The sequence below is a fragment of the Fukomys damarensis genome, unplaced genomic scaffold (assembly GCF_012274545.1).
Source record: "Fukomys damarensis isolate Sample0158 unplaced genomic scaffold, DMR_v1.0_HiC HiC_scaffold_1, whole genome shotgun sequence".
NCBI lineage: Eukaryota > Metazoa > Chordata > Mammalia > Rodentia > Bathyergidae > Fukomys > Fukomys damarensis.
Window position 1 is genome coordinate 20,656,841 of NW_022900913.1, and position 6,147 is coordinate 20,662,987.

The 6,147-nt window shown below is 36.7% G+C and overlaps 1 protein-coding gene and 1 pseudogene across 1 annotated transcript in view; one reads left to right on the plus strand and one right to left on the minus strand.

Moving 5' to 3' along the window:
- LOC104862083 overlaps positions 1 to 1,734 on the plus strand; it is a 4,590-nt pseudogene extending 2,856 nt beyond the window's left edge.
- Positions 1 to 6,147, minus strand: part of Cdh9 (cadherin 9) — a 143,363-nt gene that overhangs the window by 123,351 nt on the left and 13,865 nt on the right. The window lies entirely within an intron of this gene.

Sequence of the window (6,147 nt, forward strand, 5' to 3'; positions counted from 1 at the left end):
GTATCTTTCCAAAACAATTCAAATAATCATATCACAGGGATATATGTGCACTCATGTTTATAATGGGTGTAATAGCTAAAACTTAGAAATAGCCCATCTGCCCATCAGCTGGAGACTGGATGAATATGTGATTTTTCTATAAAATGGAATGCTACTCAGCCATAAAGAATAAGAAATTAGAGTCATTCTTAGGAAAATGGATACATAATGAGGATAGACTCTTAAGTGAAAAAAATAAGCCATACATGTATAAATACCAAATAGTTTCAGTGGTGTGATAAACTATAATGGTACATAAGATCCTAATGAGATAATTGACCATGTGAAATAGGAAGTGGAAAGGGTAGGGGAAAGGTAATAAGGGAAAAAATAAGAAAATGAAAAAATGGGAATAAAGTTCTTGTAAATAGGGACGGGAGGAGGGGATGAAGGGAGGGCAGGGACAAGGGGAAAAAATGAGAACCAAGAACTGTCATGTGAAGGTACTGGATCCCAATAATGAATGTCACTGTACTGTATATTTAAAATGAACCAATAAACTCAAAGAGAGAGAGAGGAAAGATGAAGGGTCTCAGTAGCCGCCACTGGTCCACACTCCACCTTCTCCCGCAGCTCTGCTGCCACAGCTCCGCTGCCCTCCCAGCTCAGATAGCAAAGGAGGAGCAATCGCCCGCTTGTCTTTGACAATGGTTCAGGCTGGTGCAAAGCTGGCTTTACTGGCTACGATGCCTCCCAGGCTGTGTTCTCCTCCATCGTCAGCGCCCCGGGCACCAGGGCGGGATGTTAGCTAGGCATGGGCCAGAAGGACGACTACGTGGGCCATGAGGCCCAGAGAAAGGGAGGCATCATGACCCTGAAGTGCCCTGTCGAGCACGGCATTGTCACCAACTGGGGCGACATGGAGAAGATCTGGCACTACACATTTTACACCGAGCTGCGTGTGGCCCCAGAGGAGCACCCAGTGCTGCTAACAGAGGCCCCCCTGAACCCCAAGGCCCACGGAAATATGACTCAGATTATGTTTGAGCCCTTCAACACCCCGGCCTTGTACGTGGCCATCCAGGTTATGCTAGGCCTTGAGCATTTGTCATGGAATCTGGCTACAGGGTCATCCACACAGTGCCCATCTATGAGGGTTACGCCCTCCCCCACGCCATCTTCGTCTGGACCTGGCTGACCGTGACCTCACAGACTACCTCATGCAGATTCTGACGGAGCGTGGCTACAGCTTCACCACCACAGCTGAGCAGGAGATGGTTCATGACATCAAGGAGAAGCTGTGCTACCTCGCCGACTTTGAGCAGGAGATGGCCAAAGCCACGTCTTTCTCCTCTCTGGAGAAGAGCTAGGAGCTGCCCGGTGGCCAGGTGATCACCGTTGTCCAGAAGCTCTCTTCCACTCTCATTCCTTGGTAGGGAATCCTGTGGCATCCACGAGGCCACCTTCAACTCCATCATGACGATGTGGATGTCTGCAAGAACCTGTACACCAAGAGTGCTGTCTGGTGACTCCACCATGTACCCAGGCATCAGCGACAAGATGCAGACCACAGCCCTGGTGCCAAGCACCATGAAGTTCAAGATCATGGTCCCCACTGAGAGCAAGTATTCAGTGTGGACCGGAAGCTCCATGCGGGCCTCACTGTTCACCTTCCAGCAGATTTGGATCAGCAAGCAGGAGTAGGAAGAGCCAGGCCCCTCCATTGTGTACTGCAGATGCTTCCAGATGGACTGAGCAAGTACCAGGCATCTGCTGTATAGCTGATTCTGAAGTTTAATTTGCCCTGGCAAATGTGCGCAACTCATGCTAACCTCACAAAACTGGAATAAGCCTTTGAAAGAAATTCATCCTTGGAGCTTGTAACTGATATCAGCACTGGACTGTACAACTTGTCGCTGATTTTGACCTTGTATTCAAGTTAACTGTTCTTTTCATGTATGTTTAATATCCTGTGCTTATGTTTGATTCGTCCCCTTAGTCCATGTGGCTCCGTCACTTGTGGAAGAGAAACCCTCGGCTCAGCGACCTGGGTGGCCACAGCACAGCAACCCGTGCAGGGTATTAAATCAGAGCTGCCTGTGCCAGGATTTCTCAGGCCGGCAGGAGTTGGTGCACCAGTTGTCTCTTCTATCCTCTTGCTGGTCTAACAGAGTGGGAAAGTCCCAGCCTTCCGACCCAGTTTCTTTCATCATCGATGTTTGCCTGCCTGAACACAGTGGGTGGTTTACTTGCCTTGAGTTGGAAACAGTTTGCATTTACACCTGTAAATTTATTCATCCTTTTAATTTATGTAAGGCTTTTATACTCACCTTTTTAAGATGACAACTTTTAGTTTTCTACTGTGAAAACATTAGGCCCAAGCAGTATGTCATTGTGTAGGGAAAAATAAAAGTGCTGCAGTACAAAATAATACATAAATAAATAAAGATTAAATGGAACAAATCACACCCACAATTTAAATATTGTATGGTTTCCTTTACATGAGAAACACAAAATACAAAAGAGGAGTAGAACAAAACACAGATAAAAGAAAAAAGAGGGATAGAGCTTTTGAAAAGGGAAGAGAACCAAGACATGGAGAGAGGTTGGAGGAAGAAGAGGGAGCGGGATGTAAAAAGAATCACGATGTGTTCTGTGGCACGTGCCAGGTTATCCAGAAGAATGTAACCGTTATGTACTGCAGACACGTACCAATAAAGGTAAAAATTTTAAATAGTTAAGGAAATGCAAGAGTTTATTTTGCTTAGAAAATTATCACTTGCAAAACAGAAAAGCATATTTTTGAAGGCAAAACCAGCCAGGTGTTATCAGGTAGTCACTAATTCATGGCTTGTATGTCTACTGCATTTCTATTTACTTAATTCAAAGAAGGACTTGAATATATATTTTCGGGTAGGTGTGCTATAGCAAATGTTTCAGGATAAATCATTCTCCTTTTGTAATTTTTAAATGCACATTATAAATTAAACTGGCAAACTGAAATTTTGTGTACATGACAGTGATATTACTTCTGTGTTTTCAAGTACAAAATAGGTATTCCTTCTGACAAGTTTAGAAAGACAAATCATAATTTTAATTAAATAAATTTAAAACCCATTATCTTTCTCAGAAAATTATTTGCACTGATTAATATTATAATGACAACATTTAAAATGATAAAAATATAAAGCTGCTTAATGATTCAGGATTCTATTTATTTGCAGAACGACCTAAAACATATTTGATTTCTCATATTATATATGGAATGAACTTCTGATCTGTATTCACCACCACAGAAATATATTTATAGCTGCCTAAAATAGAGAAACAATAGTACAAAATATTTCTGACTCTATAGGTATTTAAAAGAAATGCCAGATATTGTTATTAAAATCAACAACATTTGTTTTAAGATTCTACTTTTTGCAGGTTCAGTTTGTCAGTTTTGGAAAGCTGTTCTTAGCTTCAGCAATCTCTTTCAGTTGTGTAGTTGCCCTTAACTGATGATCTTGCACTTTCTCATGGAGAAGTCCAAATGCTCATGTATACATACTGAAATATAAACATTTTTACTACTCTGCTTTTAAATGTTGGCATTTCAAGGATGATGTTATCAGAGCATTATTACTTTTTGTTTAAAACATTCCTTTATACGAGCAGAAAAATATTGAAGAGACTGTACTTAAGTTAAAATCCATGCCAGGTAAAATCTGTAAATTAGAGAAGCATCGCCCAGCTTCACAGCGAAGCTGAGGGACGGAGTCAGGAGGTCACAGGTAAATAGGAATTACAGTGAGCAGTTATTTTAGATTCTACCTTTTCTTTCCTGAGGGCTAGTGTTCCCTACACGACCAATTCCTTCTCCCTCTCTGTAACATGTATTATACCAATTTTATTTTTTTACAAGGTGGCCATGTGTTCATAACATTGAAGACAACAAGAGCAGCCCAGTTTGGATTTAACATTGAGATCAACGTAGAATCTTCTGGAGGAATTTTAAGCTAGCAGAATCTGAATAGCATTCTATGAATAGTCTGTGGTAAATTATTAACTCTGTGTAGTATCTGTTTAAGAGGAAATGAAGCCAATGATAAAATTCTTCCATCTGTGATATATTACTTCTTACTTTCAAATAAAACATAGAGCAAATATATTAGCAATTTGCAAAAGGATACATTTTATATTTAGCTGAGAAAAAATTGACCATTCAGTGCAAAAGATGTAAATAATAACTTATAAATAAACACAAATGGAATAGATTTTTAAATTCATCCAAAGGAATCAATGATTTTATAAATCCTTGGAAATAATATGAGATATAAGAGAAATAGAATTTTAACGAAAAATAATAATTTCAAATATTATCTATTAGTATTTTTACTAGCATTCACCATTGTCGACTTGACAAAAGTTAGTGATATTAAATTCTTAAAATAAGAATTGCTATTTAAATTCATTATAAAATTAAATACTCAAAAGAAGTATTATATATTGGAAATATGAGAGTACAAACTGGGTGAGATAAAATACATTTTGTTTTTGGTATTTTTGGTACCAGGGATTGAACTCAGGGACGTTTGCTTGCCAGGCAGGTGGCGGAACCATTGAGCTAAATCCCAGGCCAGAATTTAATACTCTCAATTGTCAAATACCATATTTTCATTTTAAATAATAAAATATAGCATTTAATTTTAAAATGGTTTATTTAAATTTGTTAATTTACAAGGAAAAAGATACACAATTATATTTCTGTAAAAATATTTTTAAAAATATGTTCTTCATTTAAATTTTTAGATTTTAATAGCTTTAGCTGACTCGTCCCCCATCAGTCGGAAGTTAATAGTACCATAAATTATGTTTTTACTCAAATAATATTTTCTGGTGTTACATATTGAATATTTTCATGAGTACAGTTCTATTACTGTGATTATATAAATAATTATACCAAATATAAAAATTTGACTTTAAGAATGCAGATTGTTTCAGTGTTAGTACTAAATTATATTATTTTGTAGGAAAAGATATATGAGTTTATTATATGTACAAGAATTGAACACACTTCTTGTTTCATGCATCTGATGTACCATTTTCTATATCAGCACTGAAACAACTATGAAAAAAGTCCAAAATAAGAAATAAGGGAAAAGAAAAAATATATGAGAAATTGAAAAATAGGAAATAAAGTATTTGTAAATAGGGAAGGGAGTTGGGGTTGAAAGGAGGACAGGGACAAGGGGAAAAAATGAGAACGAAGTCCTGTCATGCAGAGGTACAAGATCCCAATGATGAATGTAACTACTGTGCACCTAAAAAGTGCCAATAAACCCAAGAAGGAAAAAAAATCACCAATTGTATAATATCAGGAGAGCAATCCTTTTAAAAGTTTCTTAGATATTAATTATGGTAACTAGTAATTTGTTTTGGAATATATGCACTCTAATATTTTATTTGCAGAAACAGAACTTCAGAATCCACATAAACTGATTTATTATTTCAAACAATATGTATAAATATTTGCATCAAAACACATCCATCTCTTGAAAGTGTTCAATGTCTGAGGGTGCCAATAATAAAACTGTTTCCAGGTATACTTGTAGCTGAAGACTGTCTGAAAATTTATTATATTGATTGCTTTTATGGAGTTTAATAATGCAATTGATATTATATCAGATTATAATGTGTGTGTAGAAATAAGGACACATTCATTTTCATATTGTTATCTGAGATATCCAAAAGAGGGAGCTAAAGCATTATGCTAAGTAGTTTAATTTTTAAATGTAAGATTTTTTTCAAACATTTCACACATCAATGGAACAGTGTGTAGATGTATATTTAACTGGGTCAGATGTTCTACTGGTACTGATATATTAAGGGACAGTACTTAACTTCCACTCTGAGAACTCTGTATTCTACTAGGAGAAAAGGATTTCTTCTATAAGAAAAAAAGTCACAAAAGTTGGAAATATTATCATTTAATAGTATTAAGTAGCATTTGTAAAATTAAGTTTTCTAAAAGAAATATCATGAAATTTGAGTAGTTTAATAACATGATTTCTCTTTATATTTATAGGGCTGATAGTACAAAGGCTGTTTCTATGAACATGCATATCCATGCACATGATATAAAACCATATATAGATATATATATAAAACTATATCTATATATGG